The sequence below is a fragment of the Euprymna scolopes genome, chromosome 13 (assembly GCF_053919585.1).
Source record: "Euprymna scolopes isolate OS-2025 chromosome 13, ASM5391958v1, whole genome shotgun sequence".
Lineage (NCBI taxonomy): Eukaryota > Metazoa > Mollusca > Cephalopoda > Sepiida > Sepiolidae > Euprymna > Euprymna scolopes.
Window position 1 is genome coordinate 17804296 of NC_136494.1, and position 22500 is coordinate 17826795.

Sequence of the window (22500 nt, forward strand, 5' to 3'; positions counted from 1 at the left end):
ACACTGAATATTCTGCGTTTCATCCATTACAAACTAGCTCTACCTACGTATTGAGCACTTTTGAAGTAAATACTTAAAGTTTACGCATAAATCTATACTTTCGTATATTAAATTTATGTGAGTAAATGAAGTAGTTATATATATATATATATATATATATATATATATATATATATATATATATATATATATATATATATATATATATATATGGGAGTTGGAGAACCGCCGACTGTCAACACGACGGTTCTAGGTTCAATCTTTGGCTTGGGAGAGATGCTGGTCTAGCGGCACTGATGAGTTGTGATACAACGAAACAGGACTGTATGTCGATGACTACAAATATATTTTAAGCCCCCCTCTTTGGGTAGAGCACTTTCGTAAATAATCTCACCCGCTACTTAATTGGCTGAAAATGCGAAGCTCGTTGTTGGTTTGTTTACGACCATGCGATTTGAGCACTATAAAAGTGGTGGCAGGTGTCTATTTAAATAGACATTCCAACGAGTTGTTTACGGGCATCAATTCCATGGTCGAATGGGAGAACCGCCGACTGTCAACACGATGGTTCTAGGTTCAATCCTTGGCTTGGGAGAGATGCTGGTCTAGCGGCACTGATGAGCTGTGATACAACGAAACAGGACTATATATCGATGACTAAAAAAGAAAATATATATATATATATAAACATACTTAATTAAACTGTATAAGTCGAGAATCCATGTCCAACAAAAATTCCAAGTTTTATGAGAATGTTCTCAAATTTTAAAAGATGCTCCTGAAAAAGGCCCGGGGTTACAGCCGGTGAAACGTTGTGAATATAAAAGATCGAGTTGAGGATAGTAGTCCGAATAGTCCAAATATTAATAAGAAGAATTAAGTAATTTTTCAGATAAACTAAGTTTATAAGAAGCATAAATCGTTATAGTTATGTCTGTTTTCTTTTTTTTTTTTCCTAGTAATGTTAAACACAATAAAAGAACAAAGAAAAACAAAAAAAACATTTAAAATGCTAAACTTTTCATAATTAGTCTTTTATAGAATAAAAAAAAACATTTAGAATTTTTGTTAAGATATTGCGTAGGTTTCAGATTTCAAGTTTCCTTTTAAGTGATTGTTGGGTTAGCTTGACATGAAATTATAATGAGTCAATTACACTCTGTTATAAACAATGTGTTATTGCAGACCACTAAGCCATTTTTGGTTAAAAAAAAAAAGAAAAAGAATTTCTTTACTTGACAAAAATATAAATTTTAAATACAGTTTTGTCATGCACGTTTGACATTAATATTTGCCATAATAAACAGAGATTGGATTTTTAACATTAGCAAGATGAGTCATATATGAAACTAAACATTGTATACTAAGGTTGAGCCAGTTGGAGTGAAGAGAGTTGGAAATTTTGTAAAGAATTAGACTCTGCCTCGTAAGAACTTGATGACTTGAACACAGATTTGTAAGAATTCTGGGTTGAACTCAAATTTATAAAAAAACTTTATAAGTCGAAAAAGAATTCTATGAGTCGAACTCAGATTCGTAACAATACGATAAATTAAAATTAGATTTGTAAGAACTTTATTATAAGTCGGACTCAGATTTGTAAGAACTCTATTATAAGTTGAACTCAGACTTTTTAAGAACTCTATTATAAGTTGAACTCAAATTTGTAAAAACGCTATTATGAGTAAAACTCAGATTTGTAAGAATGCTATAAGATAAACTCAGATTTGTAAGAACTTGATGAGCCGAACTCAGATTTGCAAGAGCTCCATGGGTCGAATTCAGATTTGCAAGAACTCCATGAGTCAAACGCAGATTTGTGAAACTGCTATGAGATAAACTCAGATTTGTGAGAACTTTATGAGCCGAACTCAGATTTGTGAGATTGCTATGAGTCGGATTCTAATTTTTAATCTCCGAAGAATCAACTGAAAATCTAAATATTAGAAAATTTTAAAATAAAAAAAATTTTGGAATTCTAGGAGTCGGAGTCGAACCTTATACTTTCCGACCCCATAACTTTGTTGTATACGTTTAATCTAATGTAACAATCAGTAAATATCACAGGTCAACGCTGTTTTTAATGTTTAACATACAATACTTGATTCCAACTTTATTTTAAAAAACTCAATCCCATAACCATCTTCATTGTATTTCATCAGATTCAAAATTAGAAATATAAGTATCACACTATCCCCCTTCCCCGGGGCCGCATCCGTTGCTATCCTGGTTCATGGGAGCAATCTTGTGATGTACCGTGTTCGTTGTTCCTGGCTCACAGGACCATAGATGCAATCCAGCAGGGCTACATTCTTAATCGTCTAGTGGTGGACCCCTCAGGGTGGCCAGCCCACTATCACTATCATTGCTCAGGGCACGCGAAACGTGCATGCCCTTAAGTCTATGTGGCAGCTCTTATCTTTGGCCGTTCATCGTCGAATGTTGGGGTTGGGCTGATCCTTCGTAGATACTCTGATAAATGGTGTGTGTGCAGCCTTTCTCAGCTGCAATGTGGCATCGGTGCTGTAACAAAATGTGTTTCGATTCAAAAAAAATAACTCAGAGCATTTTTTTGTGAACAAACATAATTATGTTAAAGAAAAATCTTTGTGGTAAACTTTGTACATGGAGAGCTAAATTCTTCGAGTTCTCAATGACTTCCTGGTGCAGGTTTAATACAATTTAAGTTCGTCTGGTTAATTCCCCAGCTAAGAACAAGAGCTTTTCAACTAAGCTCTTATGGGGGTTTCTGCCCCCCCCCAGGCGCGACAAGGGCCATGTGCACGTCTCGATGCCAGCCAGTAAAAGACTCTATTTCTAAAAAGACAATCATTTTTATAAAACTGGCCTCTTCCCCGTCTGTCATTTGAAGATTACTTTTCTTTTTTTTTTTTTTTTCCTCTGAATCTCTTTCCCATTTCTATTCTTTTTCTTTTCTCTTATGAATCTCTTCTTTCTCTATTCCATCATTTTATATTCCTTTTTTTTTTCCTTTTTCTTTCTCTCTCTTCAACTCAAATTACTTTTCTATATCCCTCTTTTCTCTCCAAATATATACTACATCAATTTATTTATTTATCTGTCCAAACTTACTTATCAGCTCACTCGCGCATTTTCCAAGTTTCGTTTCCTGCCCACTTGGTGGTCTTGACATTTAACTAGACCAGGTGACTTTATGAAAATCTTTTCCAGCCAATAGAGCAGACCTCTCGTCACCATGTCAACTTCACTTCTCCTTTCTGTTTACCATATCAACAATAAAACATATTCCAGACTTTTCGAGAAAAAGATAAATTTCTCATACCCCATGTCGAACATCCCGCTCAACTCTTAGCCTGTAGCAGGGTGAATTGGTATTGCCCGGGCATGTAACATCGTTACATAAGCACAAACCAGAAATTCAATATATTATATTCTAAGTATTTTCAGGCAATTGAAATCTTTCCAAGCTCCAGAAATTAACACATACACGCAAAAGTAATAAGCCAGTGCGAAGGTGGAAACGCATAAAAAAAACAAGGAGACAAACAGCCAAAACCAGAGACTCAAACGAAAAAACCTGCTCAACATTCCACCTCGACCTTTGAGCCTTGGATGGCAACACTAAAGAACTCCATGACCCACGTATCAGTTCTTATTTCTCAGTTTCAATGTCCACGCACATATACAAACGCACTACGAGACCAAAGGTAACGCACATACATACACAATGCCACGCTGCCAAATGCTCCAATACACACATATTCACACAATGAACATTTTTACTATGAATATTTACTAACATTAAAGTAATTTTTATATCTTTATTCTTTATATAAAATGTTTTCTCATAAACTTTTGTATTTCTCCATTCTTCATTTACAAAACTCTGTTTGTGCTAAGGGAGACGTTGATATCTGTTGACTCATTTTATTTTCATTTTTATTTTGCATATCTGTGCATATACCTTTCAATTTATTCCTTCACTAAAGCAATAACTTCTATACCTGCAATTCATATTAAATGGTGGTATGGTTCTTGGCGAGATACGAAGCTGCTCCAAGATGGCTTCTGTAGTGAATTGTCAGCATACAGACGAATCCACTATGTCTGAACCGTCAAAGTGTGTGTGTGTGCAGTCAGCACCAACCCTATTCAGGGTTTAACCGGCTTCCTCCGAAGGAGGAAGTTTCATGGGAGTATGAAACTCACAAGCGGTCCCCAGTCACATGTATATCCTCCGTTAGGGGAGATGACGACGTTAAGCTTTTGCAACTTTTTGCAGGGAGGTGTCGACGTCCTCCAACATACAGCCCCTGGAATTCCCAAATTGGTCACCCATTTTAGTAATGACCAGGCTCAATGTTGCTTAACTTCGGTGATCTGACGGGAACCGGTGTGCCAACGTGGCTATGCCGTATATGAACCGTCAAAGGGAGATAACTTAATCAAAATTATTTTCAAGGTATGAGTTCTAAGAAGAACGCCACTTCGACCACGTAAAACAAATAGTATAGTGTTTAATGCGTTCTCCGTGTCAAGTCCATGTAAATGCGGACTAATTGTTGTCTTTGTATGTATGGATACCGTAAACAGTCAAGAACTTTTGAGAATAAAATAAAAGGCAACACTAAAGACAATACCAACAAATAGCAATCAACTTGAAATAAAGGAAATGTGAGATCGTGAACTGCGTCAGCCATTTCGGGACTGACTCCATATCTCATGACTATAATCCTAACTATAAATACCGTTTCGCGGGAAAAACAGATCAGTTAGCGATTTTCTTTATTTGCTCCTAGCTCCATCGTAAGATGTAAAAAGGTTTTACCATAGATTTCGCGCGCCTCAGAATTAACGCAGGTGGACGACTACCCTTACCAGAGATTTCTGCCTTACCAAGTTACCATAAACAATTTTCTTCCGAGTTTTATCTTTTATCCTGACACATGATTTATTTCGAACTGTCTTCACTGGATATGTATTAAATATTTCTGGACATTCTATCCTTAACTGACTTTATAAAGAGAGTCTATACTCCACCTGTATATCCAATAATCACTGCCGTAAACAAAAATCATTTTTTTTAATACATGAGAAGAGGTGGGGGGGTTGAAGTCAGTCCCGAAAATGGATGAAACAGTTTACAATCTCAAAATTACTTTATTTCATATCTAATTTTAACAAGGGGAGAGGGGATATGAAGCACTCTCGGAAATAGCTGAAGCATTTTACGATCTCAAAATTACTTTATTCATATACATTTTTAAGAGAGGGGGGAAGAATATGGAGTCAGTCCCGGAATCGCTTACACAGTTCACAATCTAAAATTTCCTTTATTTCAAGTTGATTGCTATTTGTTGGTATTGTTTTGATGTTGCATTTTATTTATTTATTTTTTTTTAATTATAAAGGAGTCTACGATATCTGAATGAATATTTAAATGACATCGATAACCCCCTTTATAAATTGATGACCCGCTCCTTTATGCTTCTGCCAAAGCCAGGGACGAATAATATACAACAAATGTCGGTATGGTTCTTTGGGATACATAAAGACGCTCCAAGATGGCCCTTGCCAAGGCCATAGACTCTGGTTTTATGTAGTAACTAGCCTGGGTTCCCGGCGTTGCCCGGGTGTTTGGAGGTGTGTGATGAGCAAAAAAAAAGTGGTAGTAGGCTCGAACCCGTACCGAGGAAAAGAACGTGAAAAAAAACCCTGACGTTTTAGCTGTTGCGCCCATCGCCAAACCGGAAGTGACGTCGTTTAAATTAAGGCAAGACAATCGAAAAGAGGGGATGACTTTCGAAAATATCGGCGAAAAAAAGTTACCTCTCCCTGTAGAAAAGTGTCCAGTCGAGGGTGAAGGAGTTAATGTTTTTAGCCAACTTTTCGATATTTGTCGTCCGAAGGGTCGTGCTTTAAAACGGTACCGATCTCGTGAAAATTCGTCGCCTCTGTCGAAAGTTTTAGGCAGACATACAAACATACATACATACATACATACATAATACATTTAAATAGACAGGTGAGATTTATATTATAGATGTTCAATGTACAAACGTTTGACTCAACAGGTCACGGAAGGGCGAGAATAAAATTCAGCGGAATTTATGGCAGAAACCAACTGATTAGCACAGAAGGTTTATAATTGAATCAACACGAATTTAACCCGTTTTTTTGTTTTGTTTTTATTTTATTTTTCTTTATTTCTTTATTTATTTATTTATTTATCTATTTATTTTTTTGAATTTTTATTTTTGTTCGGCGTGATTCTATTCACGAATCGCACTGAATAAATTCACAATCACAAAGAGAAGAATTTCCATTTGAGATTGATTTGCACATGAAGACAGCCTCCATGGCTGTAGGTACACATGTTCATTCAAAGAGATACCATTTGCTTTTGTCGTCGTGTCTGGCGAAAATAAAGAGGAACAATGGTGAAACAATGCTGTCGCGTGAGACGCGCTGGGAAAGAACGCTTCTCTTTTCTTAGAGAATGTTAATGTCGTCTAACATATTGTCATTTCAAGGAATCTCTTTCAAACACGTTCAGAAACTTTCACAATGACGTTAGTATATATTTTCGTTAACTTTACCGCTCCGTTAAGGGTAAACATATGCATTAAACTCAATTCTTTGGGGCACACAGAATAAGGACAAGAATACGACCAACTACAATATACATATTTTATGTACATATAGACCAAAGTAAAACAGACTTGCAACACAATATGACAAGTGAAGCATGCGTGATACCCCGTGGGTGCACAGTGAACGAGACATAAAAAAAATGACTAAGTTCAGCATTCTCCCCCCCCCCTTTTAGCCTCAAAAGTCCCCAGGGGATGTCAAATCCTGATAAAAATGAACAAACGATGCAATTTTAGGCTTTAGCATATGGAAATTTGAGTTCTGCACCATGCAAAAAAAGAAATGACTAAGTCCATAATTTGCCCCCTGAATCGGTACTGCTTGAGTCCAGTGGCAAGAAGTTCAGGACGACTGGAAACAATGCCGAGATAAGCGGAGAGCATATACAACACCTGGAAGTCCCAAATGGTCACCCATCTAGTACTGGCCAGGCTCATCGTTACTTAACTTCGGTGATCTGACGGGAACCGGTGTGTTAAGCGTGATTATGCCGTATTAAGAAAGAGATAATTGCATACACGTGTACCTGCGCATACACACATATGTATACATGCACATATCTGCACAAATGCACACAATCACAAACACGCACACACACACACACACACATGCACACATACGGGGTCTATATGCAAACACATACATACATGCATATGCACACATAATATATACGGTTGCTTCTTCCAGTTTTCATAGACTATGGATAGCCAATGTAAGGGTGCCTGCACGTGGCAAGTGGAAGTTCAGGACAACTAGAAACAATGTCGAGATAAGCAGAGAGCACATACAGCAGGCTCAACGTTGCTTAACTTCGTTGATTTGACGGGAACCAGTGTACCAAAGTGATTATGCCGTATACAAATATATACCTGGACACTGCAGGTACATATGTTACGTTGTCGTATCATAAAATGAGCGTTTGTTGTATATTGGTTGAAATTGGAATAGAGATGATATATTAAAACGTGTCTATTTATAAAAGATTGAGTGTTTGATTATCTTATCAGAGTTAATGACGTTGTGTGTTCGTCTAGGGGCCTTTCTATTACATATGTTCATATGCTGTTAAGTGTGAATATGTGTGTGACATGCATTTTCACATACCTCTGCTTCTTCGTTGGTCCATCTGGAAATTCTCGTCTGGGAGGGAGACTTGATACCTGTTTTGGGGGACGAAGATTTATTTCACACCAAGACAAGAAATTGGTTCTATAGTTTATTTCACTTTCGGAACTGACAGGTCAAGAGGTTAAGAAGATTAGATTGGAGAGTTTGAGTTTGATCACGAAAGTGAGCAGACGTGCTTCAAAGACAGGAAGCGGGACTGGAAGGAACAAGCATGTAGAAACGTAATGCAGACTCCTTGTGAAGACCACTGAGACAGCTGAAATAAATTTATATTTAAAAAATATAAAGTGTTGTTCTGTGGTTTCACAAAAGAAAAAAAACAGGTGTCTCAATGGGTTATGGTGTTGATCATTGCATGTTTTATCACAGACCCCAGTAGTGAAAACAGAAGAACTCTCGAATAAAGAAAAGCTATGAAGCATCTATATTCTTCTTCTCATAAAATATGGTACGTTTATCTAAATACGAACTGTAATATATCCCTGTATGATAACTCCTCTATACAACAGTCCATACGTCGATTATATATCACCCTGACTACATAACACATCCACATACACATACACATATACAAAGCAGGCTTTTCTGATACCAACTAAAGGAAAAGTGTGCAGAACAGAAAATTTCGTTTTGGTTACATTAAAAGAATGGGTGAGAATTCTTGAATGAGTAGATGTGGAACAGTTGAGTTAACAAGGCCAGTTGGCAGAGAAAGGCCAAGGAAAACACGAGAAGAGATGATAAGAACAGATTTGAGATTTAAAAAAGGGATAAATAAAGACTTAACTAGTGTTATGTTAGTTTGGAAGTCAATTACTACAAGAATTTATTAGTAGATGCGGAACAGTTGAGATAGTAGGGTCAGTTTACAGGGGAAGGCAAAATTTGTGAAAGTGATCAGAATGATTTTGTAGAGAAAGAGGAATAAATACGGGTATGGCCAGAGATAGATTAGTTTGGAAGCCAAATGCTAGAAAAGTTGGGCTAGCTGGGTCAGTTGGCTTAGGCCAAAGAAAACATAGGAAATGGTCATATGGATGCATTTGAGAGAAAGACCTGGCCAGAGATAAGTTAGTTTGGAAGTCAATTTCTAAAAGCTGTTCAACACGTGCCAGCATGGTAAAATGATGATGACGATGATGATGACGATGATGATGATGATGATGACGATGACCATGACCATGACCATGATGATGACGATGATGATGACGATTATGATGATGATGATGACGATGTTGATGATGACGATGATGATGATGATAATGATGACGATGATGATGAGTATGACGATGATGATAACGATGATGACGATGATGATGATGACGATAATTATAACGCTGATGATGATGATGATGATGATGATGATGATGATGATGATGATGATGATGATGACCATTATCGTCGTTGTCGTAGTTATCATCATCATCAAAAAGTATAAAGTCCTTAAATGAAAACTGTAAAAAATATCGCATGAAAAATAATTTTTCATAAAAAGAAGTGAAAATATTTTCCCCAGTCGTTTTAGATTTCATTCAATACGTTTCATGTTCATATTTCTTACATAAACGGTCATCAATTTCATTTAAAATACTTATATTGTCCCAAGAGATCTGCAATTACTGGTGTGGGAAAAAATGAAACAAATATAAATTTGGATGGGGCTTTTTTTGATTTTGTTTTCTCTTACTTTAAAAATTAAGATTTAAATTGACTAAAATTTCGGTTATAGATTTAAATACAAAGATTAGGAGTTTATTTGAAATTAAACAGAGGTAAACAGAAGTTTAAAACAACTTGGCCCGACAACATTCCACTCAAGAAACTTCAACCGGAAATAACTCCCATCTTTACAAAAGTGTTCAAATTTTTATTTGGAATGCTTTTCATTATGAAAAAAAGTGTGCATTTCTTTCAAAATGGTTAAGTATGTAAATTTCAAATTCAAATAAAATACATATTTACTCATTTCCAACATTTATTTTACATTGAGTAATATTATGGGATAAACTGATCTACCTATTTTAAGAATAATAAACTTACCCAGAGAAAATAAAAGCATTTACTTAGAGGAACCACGTGAAGGTTGCCAACACGCCAAGTCTGCAGTCTGTGTTTGTACACGTAACCCGACCACCACTTTCCAGAAGATGAACAAAGTTTGTTGCTGGTTGTTAAGTAAAGGTACTTAGAAATGTTTATATTACTTTTTAAAAATTCGTGTTTCAGTGTTGATTGGTTGAATAAATAAAACGATGAAAGGAGAAAGAAAAACAAACAGTAATATGCGCTTAAAAAGTGATTTCTTTAAAAAAAAAAAAAAAAAAAAAAAAAAAAAAACCCAAAACACGTAAAGTGAAACACTTTAAGGTTGTTAAAATATTCGTGACACGTTCTGCAAAGAGGTGAGGTTTCTTTTAAGCGACTTTTCAATAAAAACTAAAAATTGACCTCATTTTCTTCTCCATTTTTTTTCATTGATTCAAAATCACACGAAATGTTTGAAAGAATTTGCTTAAAGTTTTCTTTTCTATTCTTAATCTGTTTACATAATGTCATTATTGGCATTAGTCAATCGCACGTCTAACAAACATTTCAGATGAAAATTCAACTCACAATTATCAATCTAAGCACCTATTAATCCATACTGTGCACGTACTCCAGAGAGCCTCACCACACGCTTGAAAACAAAATTCCACCACTTACCAAGGTTCTGAACCGGCTTTTCAGCTGCCAGGTGCGTCATGTGAGTCTCAACCCTCATCTGGTCAGTCTATCTCTTTGGTCGACGTCCTTTTCTTGGTTCATTCTGAAATAAAATATTTTTTGTATTCTTTCTTTACATAGTTGGAGTCTTACAGACCATGTTAATTTCTGTTTTTTTAAATAACGCTGTTGATGGATCTATTAAGGGATTTATGCCTTGTCTGGAGCGATTTTCATTAAAATAAAAATGGCTCCAGTTGAGAACCTAATTCAACTCACAATTATCAATCTACGCATTTATTTATCCATATTTGATTTACTTGTGTACGTACTCCAGAGAGCTACCCACCACATGCTTAAAAACAAAATTCCCTCACTTAGTACGATTCTGAGCCAGACTTTCAGCTGTCAAGTACTTGATATATTAACTGTATTTACATATTCCAGCAAGCTTCACCACATGCTTGAAAACAAAATTTCCTCACTTAGCACGGTTCGGAGCCATATTTTCAAATCTCAGGTACTTGATATATTCGACTTATTTATATATTCCGGCAAGCATTTTTCATACTGTTGTTATTAGACCTGGTTGGGGTAGGGGCGCCAAAAGAATATTTCTTTTTTTTTTTTTTTTTTTTGCAATACTGACGTTTGCCTGCTCCCCTTGTAGTGTCGTGCTTCGGCACAATTTTTTTGTTTTCTTCTCTATTCTTAACCTGTTTATATAATGTCATTATTGGCATTAGTCAATCGCACGTCTAACAAACATTTCAGATGAAAATTCAACTCACAATTATCAATCTAAGCACCTATTAGTCCATACTGTGCACGTACTCCAGAGAGCCTCACCACACGCTTGAAAACAAAATTCCACCACTTACCAGGGTTCTGAACCGGCTTTTCAGCTGCCAGGTGCGTCATGTGAGTCTCAACCCTCATCTGGTCAGTCTATCTCTTTGGTCGACGTCCTTTTCTTGGTTCATTCTGAAATAAAATATTTTTTGTATTCTTTCTTTACATAGTTGGAGTCTTACAGACCATGTTAATTTCTGTTTTTTTTAAATAACGCTGTTGATGGATCTATTAAGGGATTTATGCCTTGTCTGGAGCGATTTTCATTAAAATAAAAATGGCTCCAGTTGAGAACCTAATTCAACTCACAATTATCAATCTACGCATTTATTTATCCATATTTGATTTACTTGTGTACGAACTCCAGAGACCTACCCACCACATGCTTAAAAACAAAATTCCCTCACTTAGTACGATTCTGAGCCAGACTTTCAGCTGTCAAGTACTTGATATATTAACTGTATTTACATATTCCAGCAAGATTCACCACATGCTTGAAAACAAAATTTCCTCACTTAGCACGGTTCGGAGCCATATTTTCAAATCTCAGGTACTTGATATATTCGACTTATTTATATATTCCGGCAAGCATTTTTCATACTGTTGTTATTAGACCTGGTTGGGGGAGGGGCGCCAAAAGAATATTTCTTTTTTTTTTTTTTTTTTTGCAATACTAACGTTTGCCTGCTCCCCTTGTAGTGTCGTGCTTCGGCACAATTTTTTTGTTTTCTTCTCTATTCTTAACCTGTTTACATAATGTCATTATTGGCATTAGTCAATCGCACGTCTAACAAACATTTCAGATGAAAATTCAACTCACAATTATCAATCTAAGCACCTATTAGTCCATACTGTGCACGTACTCCAGAGAGCCTCACCACACGCTTGAAAACAAAATTCCACCACTTACCAGGGTTCTGAACCGGGTTTTCAGCTGCCAGGTGCGTCATGTGAGCCTCAACCCTCATCTGGTCAGTCTATCTCTTTGGTCGACGTCCTTTTCTTGGTTCATTCTGGAATAAAATATTTTTTGTATTCTTTCATACATAGTTGGAGTCTTACAGACCATGTTAATTTCTGTTTTTCAAATAACGTTGTTGATGGATCTGTTAAGGGCTTTATGCCTTGTCCCACCCCTCCGCCGCCTCCCCCAAATGTAAACACAGAATTTCTCTAAAATGTGAAGCGGTATTCTACTCGGTAAATGTCGGCGCGTTACTTATGGAAAAACGGTTAATTAAACTGCAGAAGCAGCTGTTAAACTTACACAAGTTCTATAATAATTGAATATCCCTCTCTCCCCAAAAAGAACGAAAAAACATAAAATATGCTTTTGTAACCGCTCGTGAAAACTTACAGCAATATTTTTACTATTACATGAAGTGAAAACTTTATTTCATGAAAAATATTTCTTGTCATTTAAAATGTCCGCCATGTATTCATGCACCTTGTGAAACGTCAAGTGAATACGCGCGTGCGCGCATTTTTAGTAAGAAAGTGAAAAAAATGAATAAGAAAGGGAAAAAAATTAATGCAATTAAGAAAGTGAAAAAAAGATTGTCCGTTTCGATATCGGGAAGCGGGAAAATATCCAGATATCAAGCCGAAAAATGTTTTGAGGGCCATGTTTTAGCCCTTTTGGCTTTATTTGGCTCTTTTTGGGCGGTTTTTTTTTTTCTAAATGGGAAACAAGATGGCCGCCATTAAAAATGATAGGGATTACGTTAGATACTGAGTGTCTTCAAATATGGATAACTACTTATTTGCGCAAAAAATAAACACAATATTAGTTCTCAGCGTACCCAAAAACCGTGGAAGTCGACAAATTAAAGATGAATGTCAAAGGGTCAGTAAACTAAAAAAAAATACCCGGTGTTGTTCCCACGCGCGAGTGTCGAAAATACGCGTGTGCCTACACGTAGTTTCTCGGGTTTGCGTTTACCAAGATGGCCACAAACCATATCATGAGAAATTTAATTGCTTAATATCCGGTAAACTACTTATTTGCGAAAAAAACAAGTAAAATTTACCTATTATTTTATCATTTGTGAAAGGTGGTCATTACATTTCGATCATTTGTATACTTAGACGTATTTCGTAATTGAAATGAAAAGTGAATTCGTATAAATCACGATTATGCGATTGTTTTTTTTTTTTTGTTTTGTTTTTATTTTATTTATTTATTTATTTATTTTTTTGTCGGACTTGATTCCATTGTTGGTATTGGTTTCTACGTTTTATCTAGATCAGTTTCTCATAGGGAAGAATCACATAAAGGTTGCCTAAATCTATAAGTGAAAGTGGTGATATGGAACTTACTGGCTTTGAACCTGGAGCACTCCGGTCGTCAGTCGACATCGTTATCCAATTTATCATCGCCACCTACCTGTACATGAAAAGAGAGGGGCAAAGTCATCGTTACAGCTCCTGAGTTTAGATTGCGTATTTTGATGACAGAAGCGTCTTTGAAAAGTGCCAACGACAGTGCTAACACTTAATAAAAATGTAATTGATACTTGTATAGACCACAAACCATGGCGGACACGAATCAACAGCGCTAATCTCTTCTATTATATTAAAGGAACTTTGTCTGTGTGTGTGTGTGTGTGTGTGTGTGTGTGTGTGTGTGTGTGTGTGTGTGTGTGTGTGAAACAGAGAGGAGGAGAGATTGTTCCCTATGGACTCCTAAACGGCTGGCCTGATGTTTTTGAAATTTCACACAAATGTACTTTAAGTGCTTGGCAGTGCTTTTAGATAGGGTTTATATCGGAATGCCTTCAATAAGTGTCAATAATTGATGATAGTCAAAATCCGATTAAAGAAGGAATAGGCGATTTTGACAAAAGTTGACGCCTTATACAGCCTAACATCGCAAGTACATTTGAGAGTTTTATTACCGCACAAGCAGAAAGACCCGGCATATAAAATCAACAGCAGGCTCTTTGATATAACAGGGGCGCGTTCGAAATGAATGTTTCTGTCTAGTGCACAATTGAACCATGATACTTGACTTCTACATTCTAAACTTTGATTCAAGCCCTTATCCCCGCACAAGTCGAAAAGCCCGGCATATAAAATCAACAGTAAGTTCTTTAATATGATAGGGGCGCGTTCGAAATGAATGTTTCTGTTTAGAGCACAATCGAACCATGGTACTATATATTTGCATTTTAAACTTTAATTCAATTCATTATATGAAAATAATTTTATAAAATCAACAGTAGGTTTTCTACAGTGCAATGTAGACTACAATGTATGGGGGACTAAATAACTGCGGGGGGGTCTATTTTAGCGATTTCGATGGCAATAAAATATGGGAGAAGGAAACATTCGTTGATCCTCATTCATTCCTGGGCAACGTCGGGTCTCTTTGCTAGTAATTAATAAAAAATATAAGTGGCACTTGTACAGACCACAACCCATGGCGGACTAGAATATCTTTGTAATTTCAAAGAAATTACGAAACCAGCTGAAGATTTCCCTTTGGTATTTAATACTCCCAAGGCATTTAATTTACTTGGTATTTAAGTATTTATTTGGTATTTAAGTATTTACTTGGTATTTAAGTATTTATTTGGTATTTAAGTATTTATTTTGTATTTAAGTATTTATTTTGTATTTAAGTATTTATTTTGTATTTAAGGCTCCAAAGGCATTTAATTTACTTGGTATTTAAGTATTTATTTGGTATTTAAGTATTTATTTGGTATTTAAGTATTTATTTTGTATTTAAGTATTTATTTTGTATTTAAGGCTCCAAAGGCATTTAATTTACTTGGTATTTAAGTATTTATTTGGTATTTAAGTATTTATTTTGTATTTAAGTATTTATTTTGTATTTAAGGCTCCAAAGGCATTTAATTTACTTGGTATTTAAGTATTTATTTGGTATTTAACTATTTATTTTGTATTTAAGTATTTATTTTGTATTTAAGGCTCCAAAGGCATTTAATTTACTTGGTATTTAAGTATTTATTTGGTATTTAAGTGTTTATTTTGTATTTAAGTATTTATTTTATATTTAAGTATTTATTTTGTATTTAAGGCTCCAAAGGCATTTAATTTACTTGGTATTTAAGTATTTATTTGGTATTTAAGTATTTATTTGGTATTTAAGTATTTATTTTGTATTTAAGTATTTATTTGGTATTTAAGGCTCCAAAGGCATTTAATTTACTTGGTATTTAAGTATTTATTTGGTATTTAAGTATTTATTTTGTATTTAAGGCTCCAAAAGCATTTAATTTACTTGGTGTTTAAGTATTTATTTGGTATTTAAGTATTTATTTGGTATTTAAGTATTTATTTTGTATTTAAGGCTCCAAAGGCATTTAATTTACTTGGTATTTAAGTATTTATTTGGTATTTAAGTATTTATTTGGTATTTAACTATTTATTTTGTATTTAAGTATTTATTTTGTATTTAAGGCTCCAAAGGCATTTAATTTACTTGGTATTTAAGTATTTATTTGGTATTTAAGTATTTATTTGGTATTTAAGTATTTATTTTGTATTTAAGTATTTATTTGGTATTTAAGGCTCCAAAGGCATTTAATTTACTTGGTATTTAAGTATTTATTTGGTATTTAAGTATTTATTTGGTATTTAAGTATTTATTTTGTATTTAAGGCTCCAAAGGCATTTAATTTACTTGGTATTTAAGTATTTATTTGGTATTTAATTATTTATTTGGTATTTAAGTATTTATTTTGTATTTAAGTATTTATTTGGTATTTAAGGCTCCAAAGGCATTTAATTTACTTGGTATTTAAGTATTTATTTGGTATTTAAGTATTTATTTTGTATTTAAGGCTCCAAAGGCATTTAATTTACTTGGTATTTAAGTATTTATTTGGTATTTAAGTATTTATTTGGTATTTAAGTATTTATTTTGTATTTAAGTATTTATTTGGTATTTAAGGCTCCAAAGGCATTTAATTTACTTGGTATTTAAGTATTTATTTGGTATTTTAGTATTTATTTGGTATTTAAGACTCCAAAGGCATTTAATTTACTTGGTATTTAAGCATTTACTTGGTATTTAAGTATTTATTTGGTATTTAAGGCTCCAAAGGCATTTAATTTACTTGGTATTTAAGTATTTATTTGGTATTTAAGTATTTATTTGGTATTTAAGACTCCAAAGGCATTTAATTTACTTGGTATTTAAGTATTTATTTGGTATTTAAGGTTCCAAAGGCATTTAATTTACAATGGGTGTTCCAAACGCAATGCCTCCTATTTTCATCTCTCTGTTGCGGATATTTACGGTGCGAGACTCTAAGAAATCAACTCCGGTCACGGAAGTGCGTCAGAAGCAGAGATGCGTCATTGTGTTCCTGGCATTGATGCATTGACAATGGTGGTGACTATGTAGCAAAAATAAATTCTAAGATACAAAATGTCACACGTTTTAATGGTACCACTCCCGTCTTCGTAGTTATTTAACATTTGATGTTAAAAAAATATACTTTTACTTTCGGAACGACCGTTGTATGTGTTTTTAATTTCCGAATTTTAAGTATCATTTTATACCGAGAGCTACTTTAACTTCTTTCATTCATATAATCGTTTGTGAAAGATGGGCCATGACTTTAGATTATGGATTAACTAATATTTATTGGAATGGCGTTACTGAATTTTAAATTTAAACACTTAAAAACTTAGACACCAGAGTCGGAATGTCGGATTGAGAAGTCAGCACCCCCAAGGAGGGGTACTCTGACGTGCAAAAAGTTGGTATTCCCCGGTGAGAGCGCATCAAGCAATTAGCAATAAACTAACCCTTTATCAAAGAGAGAAGGCAAAGCCTGGGAGGGTGGCCCGCCTAGAATTGCCATCCATCAAGCCACTCATCCAACGCGGCCGTGGCTGAGATTGAACTCACTACACGAGTTTATGGTGTAATTCAAATCTTGTCGGTAGCTGAATATTTGATGCTTCGCCAGGAGTATCAAGGGTATTTTTTATCGTGACACCATCACTAGATGGGGTGCCTACCATGGCTTAAGAGAGTCCCATCTACCTTCGGCAGAAAGATAGATCGCACCAGTTTCTCAACCTAGTATTTTACCTCGCGGTACATACACCGCCTCTCTTTCCCAAAATGGTCACTCATCTGGTACTAGCAAACCTCAACGTTGCTTAACTTCGGTGATCTGGCGAGAACCGGTGTGTCAACGTGATTGTGGCTTATTTGCAACTGCACAGAACTAAACCCTTACCGCAAAATCAACAGGGACCGGATATTTATAGGAACGGATTAATCTCTGTTCATTTTGGGGGTCGAGGATAAAAATCCCTATGGTTAGTTATGTCAATGAATTTTTTCACCTAGGTAACCATTTTTTTTACGTTACTGTTGAGCTGTCTTCTTAAATTATCAAATTCTACCTAAGTTTCAGCATTACCGATCATTATGGTGTTGTCTCGCCGATCACGTGACGCTCATTAACCCTTATCCTCGAGTGGCCTTTTGAGCTTGATAAGCAGTGACTTACCCCCCCCATATGTAATTTTTTTTTAAAGTAAGCATGCATGAAAATTAATCGTTTAAGTATCTAGGCTTGAAAGGTATGCAAACTGCACAAGGAGTGTAAAAACGAGAATCACATATTTCCATAATAACATCAATTAGCATAGCTAAAAGCCGAACCCGCAACGATGACTAATAATTAAAGAGAAAACTGATTCCAAACCGAAGATGGACAACAATTCCCACATCAGAGGAGATGCTGCTGAGCACACCTTTTCCTGCCTTAATAAAGTACAAAACCAAGTTCGAAATCTAGTGGAGATCGTGTCCGCTTCCTTTTTCCTACAGTCTCACAGGAGAGAGATCGCTAGCCTTTCTCTACTCTATCATTTCTTTTATGATGGGTGCTCGACTGAGCTCCAATCTATGGTTTTCGTCCTGGTAAACATTCACAACAAAATCTCCTTCAACTACAACCACTGCAAGTAATTTTCTTTTTCTCCCTCTGTGTGGGCGAAAACTAAACGAAACTTCCGTGTGTAAAGTTTATTTTCTAGAACTACCCGTCGGTGGAACACAGTACCGCGGGGTTGCTTTCTAGTTGACTACAACATGGTCATTCTCAAGTCTAATGTTAGCAAGTTCTTGTTTAGCTGTCTTCTTAAATATCCAAATTCTGCCTAGTTTTCACACGCACGCGCTCGCACGCACACACGCACATACATGCACGCACACACACACTAACACCCACACAGGTACACACACACACCCTCATTCCCACACATGCGCGCGCACTTACACACGCTCGCGCACACGCACAACCACACGTATACACATGCACATATACTCACATGCACACACACACGCACACATACACATACACACGCGCACGCAAATACACGCACACACACACACACACTATACGCTCCCATACACGCACGCACACACACGCATACACACACACACATACGCAATGTTCAACTGATATCAAGTATTCGTCTTGTATTATTTTATTATCAATAACAAAAGGCAAAATGAATTTTATGCAAATTTTCTTAAGTTTCAATTTAGACACATCGTTATCCATACGTATATACAATTTCTTTTGTGGAAGACAGTACCGCGGGGCTACTTTCCAGTTGACTACAACATGGTCGTTTTATGTCTAATGTTAACAAGTTCTTGCTTAGCTGTGTTCTTAAATATCCACATTCTACCTAGGTGTCGTCTCACCGTCCATCTGACAGACTCATTGACCCTTGACCTCGATTGGCCTTTAGGCCTTGATAAACAGTGAATCATATTTATCTCTATCTATACTATTATAAAAGGAACTTTGTCCGTGCATGTGAGTTCGTTCTCTACAGACTCGAAAACAACTGGGCCGATTTTTAAAAATTTCACACGAAAGTACTTGATGTGTCTGCGAATGTTTTTACCTAGATTTTGTATCGAAATGCCTCTGATGAATATCGAAAATCGATAATCGAAAAAAAAAAATTGATTAAAGAACGAAGTTCGATTTTGAACAACGTTAACACTTTTATACATCCTAGCACCACAAGTGCATTTGAGAACCTTTATCACCGCACAAGCAGAAAGGCCCAGCCTTTAAAACCGATTGTAGATTCTTTTATAACACGGGGCGCGTTCGAAATGAATGTTTCTTTTTAGAGCACAGCAGAACCATGGTACTTGACCTTTGTACGTTTAACTGTAATTCAAGTGATTATGTCAAAATAATTTCATAAAATCAACAGTTGGTTCTTTGATAAGACAGGGGCGCGTTCGAAATGAATGTTTCTGTTTAAAACACAATGAACCATGATACTTGACTTTTCATTTTAAACTTTAAGTGTAACCATTATTGAGAGAATTTTATAAAATCAACAGTAAATTCTCTACAGTGCAATGTAAACTACAATATTTTGCAGACTAAGTTACTGCATGTGAAGCTTCCTCCCAGTACCCTTAGAGCGGGGGGTCCTTAACTAGGGCAGACAATCAATCGTTTTGATTAAAACATGGGCGGTTTCACCGATTTCGATAACAATAAAATGTTGATCTTCATTCAATCTCGGACAACGTTGGGTCTCCCTGCTAGTTAGTAAATACAAAAATCGTTTAAATACACAAATGATGCGGGTTGCTTCACAAAGGATATTAAATATAAACTATGAAAAAGAATAATGTTATTGTAAAATGTTAAGGGCCCTACGTTAGTGATGATTAAGTTAGCTAGTTTGAATCTTAACAAGGGTCGCACTTACTGCATCTCATGATAACCCTAATCTGCTCAAAATAGAATCGTCCCCTGCGACGGGTGACAAAGTTCAGGCAGAGGTAGCAGGTCAAACGGTAGACAAAACAAAGATATGAGTCGAACGATGACGAATGATGTCACATTTTAGAGCTGAAAAAGGTTTCAATTTAGTTTCTTTGTGGAAGCCGGGCAAATGAGGCACCGCCAATAATGTAGAAAAACTTTAGAATCTAAGTCGAATGTTATTTCGATTTCTGTCCGTGTGCGTCACTCATTGGAATGAGTTAAGAAGTTAAGTTTAAAAAAGGAAATAATTAGCTAAGAGAACTTTAGCCTCACTCTCTTGAGTCAATCCGTTCCAAATATAACCTTTCCTTATGTTACTTTCTGCATAAAAAAACTTATTGCATAATAACCACTAGACGAAATTGTTATTATAAAAAGAAACGACTATAAAAGAAGTAAGAATACGACATCACGTATAAATTTTAATTTCTATCATCTTCAAGTTATGAATAAAATAAAGCGTCTTATTTACTTTTTTATGGTGTCCATTTAACCTTTGAGAATTTATATGTCAAATCTAAAACGCTATGAATCTGGATAGCAACATTCTATCTTGTTGACTCTTAACCTTTTGACTGCCATCTACGTAATGATTTTTTCGAGGTATCTCAAACCAGTCCGACTATCAGTCGATAGGTGACACCTTATCATAGTGTTATACCATCTGCGTAACACTTTACCACGGAACTGCATCCCTGCAGGCTAGAACATGATCATCTTGAAATCAATTGTGAAAATACAGAAAAGCATTCAATTGCGAAAATGTTACAAGAAACAAATATAGCAGTCTGATGATAAAACAACACAAGACAAGTACTTCATATTTGTTGAGCATTGGGTGTGTGTATGTATGCGAATGTGTGTGTGCACGTGTATGCTTGTGCGTATATGTGCGTTTGTCCAAGTGTGTGTGTGTACGTGTGTGTATATGCGTGTATATGCGTGTGCGTGTATGTGTGTATGTGCGTATGAGCGTGTGTGTGTTCGTGTGTGTGTTCGTGCGTGTGTATGTGTGTGCATGCGTATGTATGTCTGTGTGCGAATGTGTGTGTGCGTGATACCATCACGTTGTCTACAAACAGGACACGCCCAAATATTATTTGTCGCTAGCTGTCTGGTCGTGTCGGTTCCTAGCGATTTTCTTCTCGGTCCGGTCTTCTTTTGCTTGCCTTTGACTCCAGTCTCTTCGATTAACCTTATGGACCTTAAGACACTGACTGCCGCCTATTGTCTCCGACTAAAGACTGTATGTAAACAGTCGCAAACTCAAGACTGTCCGTACGCTTTAAACTGTTATAAACTGTCGTAAATATACGTTGGAATATACTTATTCACATAGTAGTATAATAATAATAATAATAATAATAATAATAATAATAATAATAATAATAACAATAACAATAATAATAATAACAATAACAATAATAATAATAATAACAATAACAACAATAATAATAATAACAATAACAACAATAGCAATAATAATAACAATAATAATAATAATAATAACAATAATAACAATAACAATAATAAAAACAATAACAATAATAATAATAATAATAATAACAATAACAATAATAATAACAATAACAATAATAATAATAGCAATAATAATAATAATAATAATGATAATAATAATGATAATAATGATAATAATGATAATAATAATAATGATAATAACAATAATAATAATAATGATGATGATAATAATAGTAGTAGTAGTAGTAATAATAATAATAATAATAATAATAATAATAATAATAATAATAATAATAATAATTGACTTCCTTGGATTTGGGAAAACTCGATACGCCAAAGAAATGCTACACGAAAGGTGCAGTAGTCCTCTCCAAACTCAATTCATTTGTTTTTGTATTCATCATAAGAATGAGTTGTATTTATGGAGGTTCCTTTCCCGGTACTTTTATCGAGACACCATCAATCAAATCTTGTCCAAACGAGATCAACTTAACACGCAAAAGGAGTGAGAAACTACGGAACTATCAGAAACTGGGGATGGCGATTGCTAAGTTGTGGAATAGGAAAACGTCCATCGTTCCAATCATACGTGAGCTTTTATGATGACAAAGGCAACATTTACACCCAAATCGATGGGGTAGCAATGGGGTCGGTATTGGGACCCACTTTTAGCAACTTTTATATGTCCAACCTGGAGAATAAAATATTTAATACTATTTTTAAAAAAAATCGTCTATTAACGTTAAGTAGGTCGACCATATTTTTATTCTTGCTGACAATAATAACGAAATAGAGAAACTAAAGGATCGTTTTCAAACAAACTCCATACTAGATTTCACTTATGAATTAAATCCAAACAATAGTATTCCATTTCTTGACGTTCTCAAAGACTCCAGCA

General features: G+C 35.2%; 2 pseudogenes; both read right to left on the reverse strand.

Moving 5' to 3' along the window:
* Window positions 1–4283: 4283 nt before the first annotated feature.
* On the reverse strand, window positions 4284–4402 carry LOC145292443 (5S ribosomal RNA; annotated as a pseudogene).
* A 2614-nt stretch (window positions 4403–7016) lies between these two features.
* On the reverse strand, window positions 7017–7134 carry LOC145292656 (5S ribosomal RNA; annotated as a pseudogene).
* Window positions 7135–22500: the final 15366 nt, after the last annotated feature.